This window comes from Lepus europaeus, chromosome 12 (assembly GCF_033115175.1).
Source record: "Lepus europaeus isolate LE1 chromosome 12, mLepTim1.pri, whole genome shotgun sequence".
NCBI classification, from domain to species: Eukaryota; Metazoa; Chordata; class Mammalia; order Lagomorpha; family Leporidae; genus Lepus; species Lepus europaeus.
Window position 1 is genome coordinate 74,687,097 of NC_084838.1, and position 22,041 is coordinate 74,709,137.

Genomic DNA, 22,041 nt, shown 5'->3' on the forward strand with positions numbered 1-22,041 from the left:
TAGTAGGTTAAGTCTCCACATGCGTGCAGTGCCCATTTGAGTCCCAGCTGCTCCACTTCCAATCCAGCTCTCTGTTAATGGCCTGGGAAAGCAGTAAAAGTGGCCCAAGTCCTTGGGCCACTGCACCCTTGTGGAAGACCTTGATGAAGCTCCTGGTTCCTGGCTTTGAAATGGCCTAGCTCCTGCCAGTGTAAACATTTGGGGAGTGAACTAGCAGATGGAAGATCACTTTCCCTGTTTCTCCCTCTCTCTCTGTAACTCTGCCTTTGAAATAAAGAAATGGATCCTTTTTGTGGTTCATAAACGTGATGATTGGGTTGCTCATGCGGCTGTGTGAGATGTGCCTCCCTCTAAACCTTGTTACGACACCGGCACATGACCTGACATGAAGAATAAACAAAAAAGAAACCTTTTTTTTTTGTTTTTTAAAAGATTTTTATTTATTTATTTGACAGAGTTACAGTGAGAGAGAGAGAGAAAGGTCTGCCTTCCGTTGGTTCACTCCCCAAATGGCCGCAATGGCTGGAGCTGCGCCGATCCGAAGCCAGGAGCCAGGTGCTTCCTCCTGGTCTCCCATGCGGTTGCAGGGCCCAAGCACTTAGGCCATCCTCCACTGCCTTCCCGGGCCACAGCAGAGAGCTGGACTGAAAGAGGAGCAACTGGGACAGAATCCGGCGCCCATATGGGATGCCGGTGCTGCAGGCAGAGGATTTAACCTAGTACGCCACGGTGCTGGCCCCAAAAGAATCTTTAAAAAGAAGAAGAGGATGAAGAAGAAAGTTAGAATCAGGAGCCAGAGTTGGGAATCAAACCCAGATAGCCTGATGTGGGACATGGGCATCTTAACCACTATGCTAAACCTCCACCCTGGATGACATTCATTTCTTTCTGTTACCAAATTGCTGTGGGTGAGATTTCAAATACTGTGTCGGACAGAAGGTGTGAAAGTGGGCTTCCTTGTCTTATTCCAGATCCAAGAGGAAATGCTTTTAGCTTGCCCCCCATTCAGTGTGATGTTCTCTGTGGGTTTGTTGCACATAGCCTTTATTGTGTTGAAGTCTTTTCCTTCCATATCTAATCTGTACAGAGTTTTCACTGTGGAAGATCTTTATTGAATGCTTTCCAGTATCTTTTGTAGTGATCATATGATTTTTATTCACTTTTTTTTTTTGACAGAATGGACAGTGAGAGAGAGAGACAGAGAGAAAGGTCTTCCTTTGCCTTTGGTTCACCCTCCAATGGCCGCCGCGGCTGGTGCGCTGCGGCCGGCGCACCACGCTGATCCGATGGCAGGAGCCAGGTGCTTATCCTGGTCTCCCATTGGGTGCAGGGCCCAAGCACTTGGGCCATCCTCCACTGCACTCCCTGGCCACAGCAGAGAGCTGGCCTGGAAGAGGGGCAACTGGGACAGAATCCGGTGCCCCGACCGGGACTAGAACCCGGTGTGCCAGCGCCGCAAGGCGGAGGATTAGCCTAGTGAGCCGCAGCGCCAGCCTTTTATTCACTTTTTTGATGTGATATATTGTTGATTGATTTGCATGTGTTGAACTATCCTTGCATCCTTGGGATAAATCCTATTCTTCACAGTGTATAATCTCTTTGATGTGCTATTGGAGATGGCTTACTGGTGTTTTATTGAAGATTTTGACATTTGTGTTCATAAGGAATACTGATGTGTAGCTTTTTGTGTGTGTGTGTGTGTGTGTATCTTTGTCCAGTTTTGATATCAAGGTAATAGTGACCTGGAATGAGTTTGGCTGATTTCCTTTTCACTTTTCTGGATTACCTTGAGAAGGTTTGTAGAGTTCAGCAATGAAGCCAGCAGATCCTGGCTTTTCCTTGGTGGGAGACTTTTAATTACTACCTCAATTTTTTAAAATATTTTACATTTCTTTTTTTTAAGATTTATTTTTTTAGTTATTTAAAAGGCAGAGCTACAGAGAAAGGCAGAGAGAGAGAGGGAGAGGGAAGGAGAGAGAGGGCGACAGAGGGAGACAGAGAGAGAGAGAGAGAGATCTTCGAACCTGGTTCACCCCCCAAATGCCTGCAATAGCCAGGGCTGAGCCAGGCTGGAGCCAGGAGCTTCTTCTAGGTCTCCCACATGGTTGCAGGGGCCTAGGCACTTGGGCCATCCTCTTCAGCTATCCCAGGTGCATAATCAGGGAGCTGGATCAGAAGTAGAGCAGCTGGGACACAAACCGGTGCCCATATGGAATGCTGGTGCAGCAGGCAGAGGCTTAACCCGGTATACCACAACACCAGCCCCACTGCCTCAATCTTATGAAAGCTTTTCTTTTTTCTTTGCTACATGGTTGTTTGAGTTATTCTAGCTTTTTCTTTTCAATTATTTTTGTTTTGTTCAAAATAGGTGGATGTTGGTATGGTGTCATAATTTTACATTCCTTAAAACTAGAAAAAGCAGAGGCGACTGTTGTGGCACAGCAGGTTAAGCCACCACCGGGGATGCCTGCATCCCATACCAGAGTGCCTGCAGTTCAGTCCTGCCTCTGCTGCCCATCCAGCTTCCTGCTAGTGCATCCTGGGAGGCTGCAAATGACGGCTCCGGCGCTGGCATTGGCACCCAGGTGGGAGTCTCAGAATCATTTATTATCTCACAGTTCAGGAGGCTGTGAGTACAAAATCAAGGCAAGGTGCTGGTCTTCTTGAATGTTGTGTGAGAGGCTCCCTTCACGACTCCAAGCCTCTTGCAGTTGCCTGCATTCCTAGGCATCCGTCTGGCTCCTGGCTCCATCACTCTGTGGTGGCGCTCGCCTGTCTGTGTGCCTGTCGTCACACAGCTGTCTTCCCTCTGTGTCAGTGTCTTCATGTGGTGTTCTCTCCTCTCTCTCTCTTCTGTTTTCCTCCTCTTCAAGCCTTCAGGCATTGAATTAGAGCCCTCTCCAGTCACATATGATCTCACCTTAATTTGATTGATTAAATCGACAAAGACCCTACCCTACTTCCAGAGCTTTTAAGTTTGCTTTTTCTTCCCGTTTTACTTTTTGTATTTTTTTTAAGATTTATTTTATTTAATTGAAAGAGTTAGAGAGGTAGAGACAGAGAGAGAGAGAGGTCTTCCATCCACTGGTTCACTCCCAGATGGCTGCAAAAGCCAGAGCTGTGCTGATCCAAAGCCAGGAGCCAGGGGGTTCTTCCAGGTCTCCAACGTGGGTGCAGGGGTCCAAGGACTTGGGCCATCTTCTACTGCTTTCCCAGGCCATAGCAGAGAGCTGGATTGGAAGAGAAGCAGCCAAGACTAGAACCGGTGCCCATATGGGATGCTGGTGCTTCAGGCCAGGGCTTTAACTCACTGTGCCACAACACCAGCCCCTACTTTTTGTATTTAAAAAAAAAAGTTTCATTTGTTTATTTTCATCTCCGGAAAAGGCAGAGTGACAGAGAAGAAGAGACATAGGGAAATTGTCCATCTGTTGATTCACTCCCCAAATGCCTGCAACAGTTAGGACTAGGTCAGACCAAAATCAGGGTCCAGGGACTCTCTCCAGGTCTCCCATATAAGGTGCCAGGAACCTAGGAACTAGGGTCATCATGATGCCTCCCAGGTGCATTAGCAGGAAGCTGGATGGGAAGCAGAGGCAGTATTGGATCACAGGCACTCTGATATGGGATGCAGGTAGCCCAAGTGGCGGCTTAACCTCCTGTGCCACAGTGTTGTCTCACTAGTGTCTTTTTTTTAAGCCATCAGTTTGTGGTAACTTGTTAGTGCAGGTCTAGGAACTAATGGAGTCATGCAGCACAGAACGCACTGCATGCAGCAGGCCTTACTCCTGCCTTCAGCTACATCCGGCTTTCTTGGAAATGTGAACGTGAGGGAGGTAAGAAAAAGACTTAAGGTTTTTTTTAGCAGTGAACTGCAGTTGATCCCTTACCTGCTTGCTTAGTATCAAAAGAGTAGATTAAGATGGACAATAGAAATAAATAAATCTTGGGAGAGCGGCAAGATGGCGGAATAGGAAGAGAGCACACTGATAGTCCGGGAAGAGACAGTTTAATAAAAGTGGAGATACTGCAAGTTCAAGGAAGAGTAGGGGAAGAAACAGCAGAGGAAACTCTTCCGGAACTAGTGATTCACGGTGGACCTGTGTGGAGAGTGTGGGAGCCCAAGTTTGGGACATCAGCGGCAGACTCAACACACCAGCGCTGGAACGAGAGGTGAGCCAAACCTCAATAGCCCGAGACACCAGCGGGAAAGCGGAAAGCGGAAAGAGGAGACTAGAGGGAATGAGGCTTGAAACTCCATGGGGAAAAGTTCACCAGGCTAACTAGAAGAGAGATAGGAAAAAAATATAAAAAAGTGACCGATACGGACACGAGTTTCTCTCTCTCTGCTCACCTCTCAAAAGCGAGCAAGACAAAGAGCAGGCGCCATTTTGGACATACGTCATAAGCAGGGCGACCTCAGGTCTGCACCGGCCTAGCAGAAAAACCTGACTCTGGGGGTGTGTGTGAAATAACAGGAGATTAGGATCTAACTTGGCAACCCAGTGGGAGACTGCAGGAGAATTGGAGACCATACTGAAGGCAGCAGAGATTCCCTGTGTGGTCCTTGGGAAAGAGCTTCCAATCTCTGGCTCCTGTGGGTATATCATTTGCCTGCTAACTACCTCCAATTACATTCAGCTGTGTGCAATTACTTCCCTTTTGAATCAAAAAAAAAAAAAAAAGAATGAAAGAAAGAGAGATTTACCACGCCTAACCTGGGAGTGTTACCTTTGGCACACCCTCAATCCTGAGGATCCAAACAGAGCTCTCAGGCCACACTCATCTCAAGCCTCTAAGGCTCCATTGAAAGCAGACAGTCCACTTAACCTAGAGCCATAGTATAACAAGAAAAAACACCACAGTGAAGAAACCAAATATCTCCAACATGCCAAACAACAAACGCAAAAACCGAGGTAACAAGAACAAGGAAGACACTATGACGCCCCCAAATGAAAAAGACACCCCAATCCAAGATTATGAAGATGATGAGATAGAAGAAATGCAAGAAGCGGATCTCAAAAAATTGATAAGAACATTAAGAAGTTCTCAAAAACAAATTCTTGAACTACAGAAATCCTTAATGGACAAGATAGAAAATCTCTCTCGTGAAAATGAAATATTAAGGAGGAATCAAAATGAAATGAAACAACTAGTAGAAGAAGAAACTGTGATAGTGACAAGAAATCATAATGAAATGAAGAATCCAATAGATCAAATGACAAACACATTAGAGAGCCTTAAAAACAGAATGGGTGAAGCAGAAGAGAGAATATCAGACTTAGAAGACAGAGAACAGGAAAGGAAACAGGCAAACCAAAGAAAAGAAGAGGAAATTAGAAATCTAAAAAATATTGTTGGGAATCTACAGGATACTATTAAAAAACCCAACATTTGGGTTCTAGGAGTTCCTGAAGGCATGGAGAGAAAGAAAGGACTAGAAGGCCTTTTTAGTGAGATACTTGCAGAGAACTTCCTGGGTCTGGAGAAGGACAGAGACATACTAGTACAGGAAGCTCATAGAACCCCTAGTAAACATGACCAAAAGAGATCCTCACCACGACATGTTGTAATTAAATTCACCACAGTGAAACATAAAGAAAAGATTCTAAAAGGTGCAAAAGAGAACCGTCAGATTACTCTCAGGGGATCTCCGATTAGACTCACAGCAGACTTCTCAGCAGAAACCCTACAAGCTAGAAGGGAATGGCGAGACATAGCCCAGGTACTAAGAGAGAAAAACTGCCAGCCCAGAATATTGTATCCTGCAAAGCTCTCATTTGTGAATGAAAGTGAAATAGAGACTATTCATAGCAAACAGAAATTGAAAGAATTTGTTGCCACTCGTCCTGCCCTGCAAAAGATGCTTAAAATGTGTTACACACAGAAACACAGAAACATGGTCATCAATATGAAAGAAGGTAAAGGAAGGAAACCTCACAGCAAAAGATCACAGGAAGCTCAATTTCTCTTTGACATAGAATTAAAATCTGATTCCCTGTTAAAGCAATGTGTTAAAGTAATCTATTATGTTCTCTTGATGTCTGTTAAATTCTAATTGTTCAAAAACAGCTGAATTTTTATTAAGAGCTATGGGTTATTTAAATATGTGCTTATTTTCAAAGATTTGAATAATCACCTTGTAACAACGATCAAATTTGGTCTATGTTATGTCATGATTTTAAGGAATCTTATTTCAACCAGATATTTTGGATTTTGAGCCTTCTTGGCATTCTTGACAGGCATTCAAAAAATCAAAGTTTCAAACAATCTGGACTCTAAAATTTCCAGTAAATCTTGGACTTTGGTTTTTCCAGTTTGGGCCCAACTGAAAAAATCGAAGGACCTATGTCTCTCATCTTATAGAGACACCAATTAATCAGTCTATTTGGATTATATTAGAAGTACTCTCAAGATGTGACGTGGTACTAAATTTTAAGTTTCTATAATGAAAAATGCTATTAATACAAATGTTTGAGAATTAAAAAGTCTAATGATCTTGTGTTACTAGACATGATAGTTATCTTAATGAGAAAGCCCCAGAGGCCTAAAGGGTTAAATACTTGTAAAATCCTACAGGTGCTTTCAAAAATACTGTGAAGTAAGCAAGTGCCTCTTGTTGGTTGATGAGTTTATAATTTTAAACATGGCAACTTAAAGTCTTTTGTCATCCACAGTCATATATGATTTGCTGCTCATAATACTAAAGCGTTGTTGGTTCTGTGTTTAGCTGTCCTCCTATAGTTTCCTATGGACTTTTTCCAGCCACTTCTATTGTATTCAGTACTTTGGGATGGCTCTGTAAATAGATGAAGCCAATAATGTATTAACAGTACGAACTGAGAGAAAGTATGGTTAACTGAGGTTACTAAAAACAAAAAGCAATTCAAATCAATTGGCAATGTACAAAAATAGTTAAGATTTTAAAAGCTATTATTAAAATTGCTATATTGGCCTATTATGTTATGTTATATGTGTGTACATATTGTATGTCCACATGGGAAAATTTTATTAAGAATTTTATTTTAAATGGCTTATAGATAAAATTGTTCATAAATTTAAGCTGCTAAAATTAATCAAATATACATTTTAATTCGTGTGACCTGAATCTCTGCATCATATGTTTTATACTTGTTGGTAGAAAGAAACTAAAAACATTTTATATGTTTGTGCTTAAGTTTACTGGTTAAACAAACTACACCATGTTAGATATTTAAGAGGTGTTTTCAAATACATGATTCTTAAAATTTATAGAAGGCATTGGACCTTCTGGTAAATGTTTTCTTAAGTTGTTATCTAATGGTTGAAACGGTTTGCTAAGTATTCATGTGATATTGCTATTGTCAGCAAGCGATCTAGGACTTGCTCCCTCATTTCTCTATTCTAAGCCCAACTTGTTCTTTCATTTCTCTATTCTCTTCAAGGTATGAAACTAATTCTATTATGAAGGAATCTGTAGGATGCACAATTTAATCTTTAGACTATAAAAGAGATGGCTAACATTTTTCTGTAATAGCATAGCCAAAATAAGAGCTTAAATTATAATCTCATAGCTAGATTTACTTCGCCATCAGCGAAGTAAACAGTAAGTAGAAAAAACCTCCCTTTCAGACCAAAGGGAAAGAAAGTTTTTAAGTGAGAATATAATTTTCCTCATAGGCATTGTCTACCTTAGAAAAACTACTACAGAACATGCCTGTGACTATAGACTTACTGTAGTTCAGGCCACCGAAGACTAGAGATGGAACTTGGGCACTCCCTTGACTTGCATCCTCTGGTCTGCTTGAACAAAAAGCAGGAGGAAAAGAAAGCTAGGCATCAGAAGCAATGGGTGGCAGGCCTATTAATGGCTGATCTGTACAGTGATCTGCCCTCAAGGAGACCCAACAGGCCAGTCCACTGCAGTGGCTTTCAATGTGGTAAGCCTGGGCTTCAGCAGAAGTCAACTTGTGAAGAGCCCTGGCAGCTCTGCCAAGAGTTAGATCACTGGAAATGGACCTGCCCTGGAGTCGAAGGATGCCCAGGTCAGAGCCACAGATCTTATTGGCTCTAAGCTGAACAGCCCTTCACTCAGCCCAACTTCCAAAGTGACCACTGCAGCTGAGGGGATGGTCAAGTAGGGTCAGCAACATTGCAGGCAGAACTGTAAATTTCTTGTTAGAGTTGCAACCTGCCTTTACCTGGCCAGCTCTCCTCCCAGGCCAGCTAAGTAATGAAAGTCAACAGAGTGCCTTCCCCTAGGAGGTTCACACCTCCCTTAGGATGCACCCCATGTGAAGAGTTAGATAGGTCTGGGCCTCTTAACTTACAAAGCCTAAAGCCCACCAGATTATTATCAAGCCCCTTCTGTCAGGTTCTATTTGCCTCTCAATCAGAAAACTTAATTGTAGCTTAGCACCTTTCTTAGCTCCTCTAATAATGACTCTGTCCTTTGTTCTAGACCCTGTCTAGTGCACTTGGGCCTCATTCCTTTGTAATCATAACCTCTACTCTACCTCCAATGGCTCTACTCTCAACCTGTGTGTACTGATGGTCCTCTTCCCCACTTAATGCTGTATTATTGTTCAGACCTGGTTAATGCCACTCTTAGGATCATTGGTTACTATCCTCACTCTGTCTTTTATGACCTTGTCTAAATATGATCAGAGTCGGTGAACTTGGAAGGCTTCCATAGCCTTGGCAACTCATGACAAGAGCCTAGGGTGGTTACTGGCGCCATAAACTAGAGTGTCAATTTGTTGGGTCAACAACAGGAGTCACTGTGCACTTGCTCCTCATGTGGGATCTCTGTCCTTAATGCGCTGTACATTTTGATTTAATGCTATAACTAGTACTCAAACAGTATGTTTCACTTTGTGTTTTTATGTGGGTGCAAACTATTGAAATCTTTACTTAATATATACTAAATTGATCTTCTGTGTATAAAGATAATTGAAAATGAATCTTGATGTGAATGGAAGGGAAGAGGGAGTGGGAGAGGGGAGGGTTGCGGGTGGGAGGGAAGTTATGGGAGGGGGAAGCCATTGTAATCCATAAGCTGTACATTGGAAATTTATATTCATTAAATAAAAGTTTAAAAATATAAAAATAAATACATAAATCTTAAAAATTTAAAAAAAAGGTGGACAATAGAAAATGCATCAGTTACTCTTGGAGTCACAAGCAGTAGCATCAGTAATGGCTGCTTTCTGGAGACTTATGGGGTCAGGGTATCCTTCTGCAGTTAGGCTTCTCTACTGTGTAAAGTGCTTATTGGCAGGAAACATGGGGGAAGGCAGAACCATTCAGTGTGCAGTGGCCTTGTGCTCTGACCTGCAAGGTCCATGCAGTAGACTTGGGAGCCATGTGCCCTGTGATAGCATCACTCTGGGGCACCAGCCCTTATGGTATCTGTCAACCATTTATTTGCTTGCTTGGCATCTACTGAATAGCTAGAGTGGTGGCATCACATCTGGAATAAAGCCCGTTGGAGTAGCTGAATGAGAATCAGGAGGCCCAAGTAGAACAATCTGCAGATGGAGAGGACTGCTGACACAGTGTTGTCATAACTCAGGGATGAGCAGGCTTACAGCTGCACTGCTTGATTTCACTAGAATGGGAGAGGTGCATCAGTCCCAAAAGCCAGGGGCCTCTTTCTTGCCTCTGTCAGGGTTCCAGCTTCCCACTTAGAATTCTACATAGTTTCCCAAGCCTTCTGCCCATAGGAGAGCTGGGCTGGCCTGAGGAGAGTGTTGCTGCCTTTTTGAGTCAAGGGGATGGCCAGATGGCTGCGTCTGCCTTGCTGGAGCCATTAGCGCTAGCTTTGCTAGCCCTGGATTCTGCAATGTTCCCTGTGGCTTTTCAAACCTCAGCCTGAGTTGGTCTTAAAAAGGCTTTGTGGAGTTTCCCATTTTGAATATGGTACTTGTTTACTACTGGGACCTTGACAGTCTGCCACTCCACCCTATCAAACCAGTGGAGACAGTAGACAAATCTGTCTACTATGCTGGGAAACTTGGAAGATATTGTAGAGATATTCTGGACATGTAAAAGAGAAAGCTTTTAAAGAAAACTCTGCATAAGCAATCTATCATGCCGAGAAAGAAGTCCAGTTTCGGTAACTGAGTAGATTTTATTTATTCAGAGAACTTTCTGAGTTTAAGGCAGTATGTAGATTAAGAATAGCTTCACATCTGAAGACATTTACAGTTTTGGGGCCAACATTGTGGCGAAGTAGGTAAAGTCTCTGCCTGCAATGCCAGCATCCCATATAGGTGCTGGTTCACGACACGGTTGCTCCATTTCTGATCTGGCTCCATGCTAATGCATCTGGGAAAGCAGCAGAGGATGGGCCAAGTCCTTGGGCCCCTGTATCCATATGGAAGACCCGGAAGAAGTTCCTGACTTCAGATTGGCCTGCCATCATGACTATTTTGGGGAGTGAACCAGCAGATGGAAGATCTCTCTCTCATGCTACCTTTCAAATAAAATAAATCTTTCAAAAAAGACACTCACAGTTTCATAAAGGAAAATAAAAACAGGTGGAAAAATTATACATTTTTAATTTTTAAGTCTTCAAATTTTAAAAAATTTTCATTTATTTGAGAGGTAGAATAGAATCACACTTTGACTTGCTGGCTAACGCTCCAAATGCCCACAGGGGTTAGGGACTGGCATGGACCAGGCTGAAGCCAGGAGCTGGGAACTCAGTCCAGTTCTCCCATGTCAGTGGCAGAACCCAACCACTGGAGCTGTCACTGTTGCCTCCCAGGGTGTGTGTTAGCAGGAAGCTGGAGGTGGGCATCAGACACACGTGTGGAATGCAGGTATCTAGTTTCCAGAAGGAAATGCCCACTCATTACTGCATTTCCTTTACCCATTGGTCATCTGTCACTGGACTCTTGGGTTGATTGTCTATCTTGACTATTGTGAATACTGGTGCAATAAGCAAAGAGTGAACTCTGGTGCAGTGATTTCCTTTGAATGTATGCACACTGGAAGAATTGCTGGATGACACAGTACATCTGGGCCATCTTCCACTGCTTTCCTAGGCCATTAGCAGGAAGCTGCAAAATAAGCAGAGCAGTTGGGACTCAAACCAGTACCCATATGGGTACCAAGAATGGAATTGTTGTCTTGGTTTTTAAAAAGCAAATTCCAGAGCTGATGTAAAGCTGCCACCTGTGATGCAGATATCCACTGTGTGTGCCTGTTCAGTTCTTGGCTGCTGTACTTCCCATCTAACTCTCTGCTAATGTTCCTGGGAAAGCAGTGGAGGATGGCCCAAATCTTTGGGCCCCTGCACCTCTATGGGAGACCCAGAGGAAACTCCTGGTTCCTGGCTTTCGCCTAGCCCAAAGCTGATCATTGGGAACAACTGAGGACTGAGTCAGCAGATGAAAGATCTCTCTTTCTCTTTCGTCTCTGTTTCTCCCTCTCTCTGTCTGTAACTGACATTCAAATAAATAAACCTTTTTTATTTTTAATTATTTTTTTTTGAGAGGCAGAGTTATGGAGCGACAGAAAGATCTTCCATCTGCTGGCTTACTCCCCAAATGGCTGCAGCAGTTGTAACTGGGCCAATATGGAGCCAGGAGCCTTCCCTGGGTCTCCCACATTGGTGCAGGGGCCTGAGCACTTGGGCCATCCTCTGCTGCTTTCCCAGGCCATAAGCAGAGAGCTAGATCAGAAGAGGAGCAGCTGGGACACAAACTGGTACCCATATGGGATGCTGGTGCTGCAGGCAGAGGCTTAGCATACTATGCCACAGCGCCGGCCCCAGTAAATCATTTTTTAAAATGAAAATCAAGTTCAGTATTGGTGTATAAAATGCTACTGGTTGTTTCTTGTGTGTGTTTGTTTGTTTTTGTGGGTATTTTAAATACATAAGTAAATTTTTTACAAGGTTTATTTATGTATTTGAAAGAGTTACAGAGAGGGAGAGAGATCAATCTTCCATTTTTTTTTTTTTTTGGCCAGGCAGAGTTAGTGAGAGAGAGACAGAGAGAAAGGTCTTCCTTCCATTGGTTCAAATGGCTGCTACGGCCGGCACGCTGTGCCAAACCAAAGCCAGGAGCCAGGAGCCATGTGGGTGCAAGGCCCAAGCACTTGAGCCATCCTCCACTGCCTTCCCAGGCCACAGCAGAGAGCTGAACTGGAAGAGGAGCAACCGGGACAGAATCCGGCGCCCCAACTGGGACTAGAACCCAGGGTGCCGGAGCCACAGGCAAAGGATTAGCCTAGTTAGCTGCAGCGCCAGCCAATCGTTCATCTTTTAGTCCACTTCCCAGATAGCCACAATGGCCAAAGCTGGACTAGACCAAAACCAGGACCAAGGAGCTTCTTCTGGGTCTCCAGTGTAGGTGGCAGGGGCCCAAGCAATTGGGCTGTCTTTTGCTACTTTCCCAGGCCATTAGCAGGGAGCTGGATCTGAGGTGAAACAGCTGAGAATTGAACTGGTTCCCATATGGAATGCCCACATCACAGGCTATTGCTTAACCCCCTAGGCCACAAAACTAGTCCCAATAAATAAAGCTTTAAACAAAAAAAAAGAGTGGTGGAAGTAGGCATCCTTGTTTTGTTGCACGTCTTGGAGGGAATGCTTTCAGCTCTCTGTGATTCAGTGTGATGTTTGCTATGGATTACTCATACAAAGTCTTCACTGTGTTAGAATTCATTCTTTTTACAGATAATTTGTTGAGGACTCCTTTTAATTGTGAGAGGCTATTGCATTTTATCAAATGCTTTTTCTGTATCTGTAATGGTGATTTTATGGTTTTGGTCCTTTCTGTTGATCTGATGTGTTATGTGAATTAGCATATGTTGGCCTGTCTTGCATTCTTGGGATAAATCACACTTGGCCGTGGCGTATGATCTTTTTGATGTACTGTGAGATTCAGCTTGCTAATATTTACACACAAAAAAATTTATTTATTTGAAATGCAGGTAGAGATTTTCCATCTACTTGTTTATTCCTCAAATACTTGCAACAGCCAGAGCTGGACCTGGCTGACGCCAGGAGTCAGAAACTCTGTCCAGGCCTCCCACACGGGGAATGGGGACCCAAGCACTTGGGCCATCTTGCACTGCCTTCCCAGCTGCATCAGTGGGAGGGTTAGAAGCACAGCAGGTGGGACTAAAATTGTCACTCCCTTTTAAGATGCTGGCACCATAGGGACTGCTTAACCCTTTCTGTCACAATGCCAGACCTTCAGTTTCCTAATATTTTGTTGAGAACTTGTGTATCCATATTCATTAGGGATTTTAGCCTGTAGTTTTGTGTTGTTGTGTCCTTGTTTGATTCTGGTATCAGGGTCATGCTGGCCTCATTCAATGGGTTTACAAGAATTGCTTCCCTTTGAGTTCTTGTTGGGTAGTTTGAACAGAATTGGTGTTAGTTCTTCTTTAAATGTTTGGCAAAATTCAGCAAAGACGTTAAATCCTGGCCTTTTCTTTGTTTGGAGGCTTATAATTACCATTCAATCTTACTTGTTATTGGTCTGTTCATATTTTCAGTGTCTTTGTGATTCAATTTTGGTGGTTATCTCTGTCTAGAAATTTATCCATTTCTTTTAGATTATTCAGTTACTTGGCATATAATTGTTTATATTAGTTCTCAGTGATGCTGTGTATTTCTGTAGTATCAGTTGTAATGTTTTCTTTTTCAATTGTGTTTATTTGGGTCTTTTTTCCTTGGTTATTCTGGCTAGAGGTTTGTTGATTTATACTTTTTTTGTTGTTGAAAAAGACTATTTATTCATTTATCTGAGAGAGAGAGAGATTGATTGATTGATTGATTCCATCTTTCCGTCTGCTGGTTCACTTCCTAAATGGCTGCAACAGCCAGGGCTGGGACAGACCAAAGCCACATCAAGAGCTTCATCTAGGTCTCCCACATGAGTGGAGGAGGCCCAATCACTTGGGCCACTTTTTGCTGTTCTCCCAGGCTAGTAACTGAAAGCTGGGTCTGAATTGAAGCTGGGACATGAACAGGTGCACATATGAGAGGCTGGCATCACAGGCTGTTGTTGTGTTCCAGATTGCCCAGGTAGAAAGAACCAGCGAGACTCACCGTAATACAAAGAACAAAGGGACTTTATTTGTAGGTCCAGCAGGCTGGGGCCCCAGCCTCCCATGCAATGCAGTGCTGGGAGACCAAGACCCCCTTCTCTTTGTTCTCGGGGTCTTTATAGTTCCCAGGCAAACAAGTATTACGTCTGCATTCCTTCCTTCCCCTGGCCCTGCAGGACCAAGGACGGTCCACCTTATTGGTTGCCTCCACCTGGTCCTGTGGACAGGACCAAGGACTGTGCGGTGTCAGGTTTCATCTTCTCATACCAGGCACATCCTGGGTCTAGTCAGTTTTTTGTCTTGTGAGAAGCCTGTCATGGCGTGGCTCTGGCCTCTCTCACGGTGGCTTAACTTGCTATGCCACAACACTGGCCCCTGTTGATCTTATGTTTTCAAAAAACTAACTTTGGGAGTGGCACGCCAACATGACTGAGAGAGAGATTGCATGTCGGACTCCGCGAGGTCCCCCCTTGATTTCAGCAAGTAGGCCCCTTGGTGTTTTGTGTGCTGTTCAGTTCTGTGAGGGTGAACACAGAACCCCCTCCTAAGCCCCTTTCCTTGTCCTTGTCCTCGAAGTGACCCAGGTTAGCACACACCGCCCACACCGTCGCTTCTCGGCTCCTCCTTTTACTTTTGGTTCACCTGGCAAATTCCCATAAGGGACTGATTATCTTCCCTCACTTGAGAGAGGTGACACTCTGGAGACAGTGTGGGCACATGGCCTTGACCTAACGAATCAAGGAGGTCCTCCACTAAGCACAGGACATACGTATGATCTGATACACCACTGTCTGTTCGTCTAACATAGGGAACCCCCTGCATAATGCCATCAGCTGCTGAGGTGCTAGGAATTTGTTTTGTTTGGCAGCAGTGCTGTGCGTGTCTTTCCTTTGGCTAGAGTTAGTGTGGCACGCTGCTCTTAAATACTCCAACATGGGAAAGATACTCCCCTCTCAGAAGCCCACACAGATTTCCAAACATAGTGAATCTGTGAGTGATAAGAGCCTGACACTCTAGGCTGCTGCCTCAGAGGCAACAGTTGATGACTTAGGGAGAGCTACAGCAAATAATATAGCCAACAAGGTAGCCAACAAGGTAGCAATGCCTAGTCAGCCACCCCCCAAGTACCCTTGGGATGAACTTAGATGACCTCGAGGCGATAACCCATGTGAGGTCATCACATCCACACCCAATGAGGATCCCCACATTTGTAGTAGTCCCCAGGCACCCCAGGCTCTCAGAGAAGCCACTAGACCACATGCCACCCACATGTTTGCCATTAATGTTGAAGTGAACACAGAATTCAGGTCCTGGATTCCAACGCCTGTAGTAAGGCTTCTGCTAACCAAGGACCAAGGATATGCTTGTGTCTTTGCAGAGAATGCAGGACATCCCATTTGGGTACCAGCCAGAAACATCAAGCCTGCAACTATCAGCCAACCAGAACCAGCTGAACAAGACTGAGAGTCCGCCTTGTTAGCGGATGCACCTGCCCTATCATCCTACCCTGAGAAACTGCCCATAGCCACATCCATTACTGTTTTATACTCCACTAGCTCTGGTCAGCCACTCAAATGGCCCTCAGCCTGTGTGCGGTCATGCCATTCCTGATTACCACTGTTCCTCATTCCTACCCCCCTCTGAGCAAGCACTCCTGTGGTCTCCCATTTGAGCACTGGTTAGTCAACGATGGGTAAGTTCCCCTGAGGGACAACCTAAGACAGGCACAGCTGCATACAGAGACCACATGGAAACGGGGTCAACAATGGTATGGCCAAGGATCATGCCTCCCATTGCTCAAAAATAAACGAAAAGGGGCAAATTCCTACCCCCCTCTGAGTAAGCACTCCTGTGGTCTCCTGTTTTGAGGGCTGGTTAGTCAACGACGGGTAAGATCCCCTGGGGGACAACCTAAGACAGCCACAGTCACGTACAGAGACCACATGGAAATGGGGTCAACAATGGTATGGCCAAAGATCATGCCTCCCGTTGCTTAAAAATAAACAAAAAGGGGGAAATGTGGTGGAATGAGAAGGCCATGTCAAGATGGCAGCTGGCAACAGAAACTGCCTGGCAACAGGCTGTGGTTGGATGGTTTCAGAAACCACATGACAATGGAGCCTGACAACAGGCTATGATTGGATGCTTTCAGAAACCACATGGCAACAGAGCCTGCCTGGCAACAGGCTGTGATTGGATGGCTTCGGAAACTGCCTGGCAACAGACTGTGACTGGTTAGGGGATAGAAACCCCCCCTGACCGGATTGGCTGCCTTGGCTATATAAGCTGCTGTAGCAACTGAAATAAACGAGTCTGCAGGTTGCTTGCCTCAGGCCTGCTTTCACCTGACTCCCGGGGTCTGTGTGGTGACTCCACGCCTCTTGCCCCCACCATTCTGCTCCTCTCAGAATGAATTGACTGCAACAGGTGTTCTGGTGCAGCAGGCCAAATAGCTACTTAGGAAGCCACTATCCCACATTGGAGTGTCTGGGATTAACTCCAGCAATCCACCTTCTGCTAATGCTTGTCCTAGGAAGTAGCTTAAAATGGTCCAAGTACTTGAGTCCCTTGCCACCCACTCTGGATGGAGTTCTTGACTCCTGACTTAAGCGTGGCCCTGCCCCAATTGTTGTGGGCATTTAGGGGCATGAAGCAGCAAATGGAAGATCTCTCCTCCTCTCTCTCTCTGTTGTTCTGTCTTTTAAATAAATAAAAATGAATAAATATTAAAAAATACAAATGAGAAAATAATTTATTTTTTAAAAACCTAACTTCATTTTTGTTAATCTTTTGCATTTTAAACCCTTCTTTTATTTCTGTCTTGATCTTTGTTTTTTTTTTTTTACCCTTTTAATTCTGCTTTTCGTTTGTATTCGTTTTTCTCCTTGAGTGGTACAATTAATTTGTGTGTTTGAGATCCTTCTTTTTTTTCTTTTTCATGATGCAATTACTTTCTGCTACAAACTTCCCTGTTAGTACTGCTATCACTACATCCTGTATGCTCTGGTGTTCTGTTTCTGTTTTCATTGTTTTGTGTTTTGTTTTGTTTTGTTTTGTTTTTGTTTTTTTGACAGGCAAAGTTAGACAGAGACAGAGAGAAAGGTTTTCCTTCCATTGGTTCACCTCCCAAATGGCCGCTATGGCTGGCGCTGAACCGATCAGGAGCCAGGTGCTTCCTCCTGGTCTCCCATGCAGATGCAAGGCCCAAGCACTTGGGCCATCTTCCACTGCCTTCCTGGGCCACAGCAGAGAGCTGGGCTGGAAGAGAGGCAACTGGGACTAGAACTGGCACCCATATAGGATGCCAGTGCCACAGGTGGAGGATTAGCCAAGTGAGCCACAGCGCCAGCCCTGTTTTCATTTTGTTTTGTTTTGTTTTGTTTTTTAAAGATTTATTTATTTGAGAGACAGAGTTATAGACAGAGAGACAGAAGTCTTCCATCCACTGGTTCACTCCCCAAATGGCCGCAGTGGCTGGAGCTGTGCCAATCTGATGCCAGGAGCTTCTTCCAGGTCTCCCACATGGGTGCACTTAAGCCATCTTTCCACTGCTTTCCCAGGCCATCAGGAGGGAGCTGGATCAGAAGTGGAGCAGCCAGGACTCCCATGTGGGATGCTGGCACCGTAGCCAGAGACTTAACCTACTAAGCCACAGCACTGACCTCCATTTTCACTGTTTTAAGAAATTTTGCATTTCTCCTTTTGTTTTCTTTGTTGACCCATTGGTCATTATAGAGCATGCTGTTCAATTTCTATGTATTTGTAAAATTTCTAAAGTGCCCCTTGTTCTTAATTGCTCTCTCTATCCATTATTAGAGAAAATAAATAATTTAATTTTGATTGTTTTGAAATTTGTTGGGACTTGTTTAGTGGTCTGACTTATGGTCAGCCTTGGAAAATGCTCCATGTGCTGATGAGGGAAGTGTGCTTTCTGCAGCCATTGCATGAAATGTTCCATAGATGTCTGTCTGGCCCTCTGCGCCTTACTGTAGTTTAGCTCTGATTTTCTGTGTGGCTGATCTGTCCACTGAAGAAGTCCCTAACAAGCATTGTCCTGGAGTCTACCTCACCCTTTATATCTCATAACATTTGTGTTATATAATTGGCTGCTCAATCAGTGCTTAAATATTTACAATCATTATTTCCTTTTGTTGAAAGGCTCCCTTTATCATTGTTTGTGATCTCTGTCTCAAATTTCAGTTTCTGACTTAACGGGTGTTTTATCTAAGTGTGACTATTTCTGCTGATTTTTGGTTTCTCTTTGTGTGGAGTATCTTACTCAATCCCTTCGTTTTCATTCTTTGTGTGTGTCTACTGGTGAAGTGATTGGCTGACAGCTTATCTCCAGTTCTTGCTTTTTATGTATTCAATTAGTGAAAATCTTATAATTAGAAGGTTTACTGTATTTATGTTTAAAGTTTCTGATAGGTAAGGACTTACTCCAGGCATTTTGTTAATTTTCCCGCTTGTTTTGTATACCCCTTGTTCCTGTCTTCCTCTCTGTTTATCCATCTTTGTGGCATGGTGCTTTTCTGTATTGATGAGGTTTGGTTCTTTTTCCCTTGTCTTTGTGTATGTGCCCTGTGAGTGAGTGTTAACATTTTCATGTGTTTTCACTGTGGTGTTATCGCCTTTTCACTTCCGAATGTGACATTCCCTTGTGCGTTTCTTCTAAGGCTAGTCTGGTGGTGACAAATTTCCTGAGTTGTTGTTTGTCTTGGAAAATTTTTGCGTCTCCTTCATATTTGAAGAATAGCTTTGCTGAGCATAGAATTGCCAGTTTTTTTCTCGTAGGAATTTGAATGTATTATCCCTGTATCTTTTGTCCTGTAAGCTTTCTGCTGAGAAATCTGCTGTTAGTCTAATGGAAAATCACTTAAATGTGAGTTTGATGCTTTTCTTATACTCTTTTTATAGTTCTTTCTCTATCATGGAGTTTTGACAGTTTGTAGTATGCCTCAGACAAGACCTTTTGTGACTGAATCAGGTTGGGGTCCTTTGAATTTCCTGGTCCTGTATGTTTACATCTTGCCCAAGGTTTGGGATGTTTCAGCTATTATTTTGTTAAATAGGTTTTCTATGTGTAGCCTTTCTCTTACCATTCTTTTATTTTTAAGATTATTTGAGGCCAACGCCATGGCTCAACAGGCTAATCCTCCGCCTTGCGGCGCCAGCACACGGGGTTCTAGTCCTGGTCGGGGCACCGGATTCTGTCCCGGTTGCCCCTCTTCCAGGCCAGCTCTCTGCTGTGGCCCGGGAAGGCAGTGGAGGATGGCCTAAGTGCTTGGGCCCTGCATCCCATGGGAGACCAGGAGAAGCACTTGGCTCCTGCCATTGGATCAGCGTGATGCGCCGGCTGCAGCGCACCGGCCACGGCGGCCATTGGAGGGTGAACCAACAGCAAAGGAAGACCTTTCTCTCTGTCTCTCTCTCACTGTCCACTCTGCCTGTCCAAAAAAAAAAAAAAAAAAAAAAGATTATTTGAGAAGCAGAGTTAGAGACCGGGAGAGGGAGAGACAGAGAGGTCTTCCATCACTGTTTCACTCCCCAAATGGCCACAATGGCTGAAGCTGGACTGATCTGATGCCAGGAGCCAGGAGCCAGGAGCTTCTTCCAGATCTCCCACATGGGTGCAGGGGACCAAGCATTTGGGCCATCTTCTGCCACTTTCCCAGGCCATTAGCAGAGAACTGGATGGGAAGTGGAGCAGCTGGGACTCAAACCGGTACCCACATGGGATGCTGGCTCCATGGGAAGAGGCTCAACCCACTGCACCAAGTGCTGGCCCCCTCTGTTAACATTCTTAACCTCCATTCTATAGATGTTTATTCAGTTCACTCAGTGATGTCCCACATGTGTCAGACTTCCTTCATTCCTTTTTTATTTCTTCTAGCTAGTTTTTTTTACATGATTATTTTATTTTTAAAAAGATTTTATTTATTTATTTGAGAGGCAGAATTATAGACAGTGAGAGGGAGAGACAGAGAGAAAGGTTTTCCATCCACTGGTTCACTCCCCAAATGGCCACAATGGCCAGTGCTGAGGTGATCCGAAGCTAGGAGCCAGGAGCTTCTTTTGGGTCTCCCACACAAGTGCAGGGGCTCAAATGCTTGGACCATCTTCTGCTTTCCCAGGCCATAGGAGAGAGCTGGATTGGAAGAGGAGTAGCCAGAACTAGACCTGGCACCATATGGCCACAGGCAGGATTAGCCTATTGCTTTTTTATTTTTTAATTTGTATTTCATAAATATGACATGTACACCAACATGGTTATTTTAAAAACCTGTCTTCAGGTTAGGAAATTCTTGTGCTGCCTTATCTAGTCTGTTGTTGAAGATCTCAAATGTATTTTTTATTTCAATGAGTTCTTTAGCTCCAAGATAACTAAATTGTTTTGTTTTTGTTTTCATTGTCTGATGGGTTTCTCATTCAGATTGTGGATTGTTTTCCTAATTTTGTTGTTTTCTCTGTGTTCTTTCATATCTCATTGACTTTCCTTAAAACTTTTTTTTTTTTTTGACAGGCAGAATTAGACAGTGAGAGACAGAGAGAGAGAAAGGTCTTCCTTTTTCCGTTGGTTCACCCCCGAAGTGGCTACCATGGCAGGTGTGTTGCTACTGGTGTGCTGCACCAATCTGAAGCCAGGAGCTCCTTAAAACTCTTATTTTGAGTCCTTCAGGCAGTGCATCAGTTTTTCATTTGGGGTCTATTGCTGGAAATTCATTGAATTCCCTTGGAGACATGGTATCACCTTGCTTGTTCATGCTTCTCCTGTCCTAATGTTTATCGTTACACATCTAGGGCATCCGTTGCCTCTGGAAGTTTGAGAGGGTGGGTTTCACAGTGACCACTTTGTCTTGGTGATGTGTCTTACGGTGTTGCTTGGGTAAGCTGTGGTGGCTTTGGTGCCAGGTGTAATTTTCATGTAGTATTTTCAACTATAGCCAATGTTGCAGTGTCTGTGGGTATCAGCGGCCCAGGCTGCAGAAGTTTGAGGGATTGTTCTGCCTAAGCTTTAGCCTTATTAGGTAGAGTGCATTTGCTGGTGGCTTTGGATGTGGCACATGTAGTTGTTCATGGCAGGGTTGGGGGAAGGTGCCCATTGTTTTCTGTGGGTCATGTGGGGGCAGGGCCACTTTAGAGGGCCAAGGCAAGAGCTGGGTGGCACAGTTTCCAAGGGCTGTGTAGGAGTGAGCTGCTCTGGTGGGCCTGGCTAGATGCCACATGGCATGCCCAGTCATCAGGAGTGCTGCGTGGGTGCTGGACCACTGTGGCAGCCTGAGCATTCCTGGAATGGTGTTTCAGCAGTGGGGGCAGGGTGTTTGCCAATCTGTGGTCAGGCTGCACCAGTTTTTGCAGGTGCTCCTGTGTATCCAGAGGTGGTATGGGTGCCTTTGGAAAACATTGCAGGCTGCACCACTTGAATGGGTAAGCAGTTAGACTTTGCTGCTTTCCTGGACTGTGGATGGGTGAGTGGGGCCCCTCATTTACTTTAGCAAGGTTAGGGGAGGGTCATCAGGAGCATGGGAGGGGCTCTAAGATTGTAGGTGTTCTCAAGACGACCCTGTGCAGCTGGGTCTTAGGTCAGGGAGGGCACAAGTGGCTGGCCTTTTCTTTGGGTAATGTGGCAGTATGGTGTCCCTGGAAGCTCCCTAACTGAGCTCAGGGTCTTTGAAAGCTGTAGGCTTTTCCAGCAGCACATATTTCAGGTGTCCATAAACAAAAATTCTTAAGGAGTAGGGGCAGGTGTTTGGTACTGTGGTTAAGTGGCTGCTTGGGATGTTGGCATCCCATACCAGAGGTCCTGGTTTTAGTCCTACTTCTCTACTTCCAGTCTGGCTCCCCACTAATTCAGACTCTGGGAGACAGCAGGTGATGGCTAAAGTGCTTAGATCCCTCCCATGCACATGGTAGACCAAGATTGAGTTCCAGGATTCCAGCTTTGGCCTGACTCAGCCCTGGCTGTTGCAAGCATTTAAGATGAAGCAGCAG

The 22,041-nt window shown here is 44.5% G+C and overlaps 1 non-coding gene across 1 annotated transcript; it reads left to right on the forward strand.

Annotated features, from left to right (window-relative positions):
* Positions 1-283: 283 nt before the first annotated feature.
* LOC133772110 (small nucleolar RNA U13) lies at positions 284-386 on the forward strand. Its single transcript, XR_009867735.1, has one exon. It is a non-coding gene; the product is annotated as a small nucleolar RNA U13 (small nucleolar RNA).
* Positions 387-22,041: the final 21,655 nt, after the last annotated feature.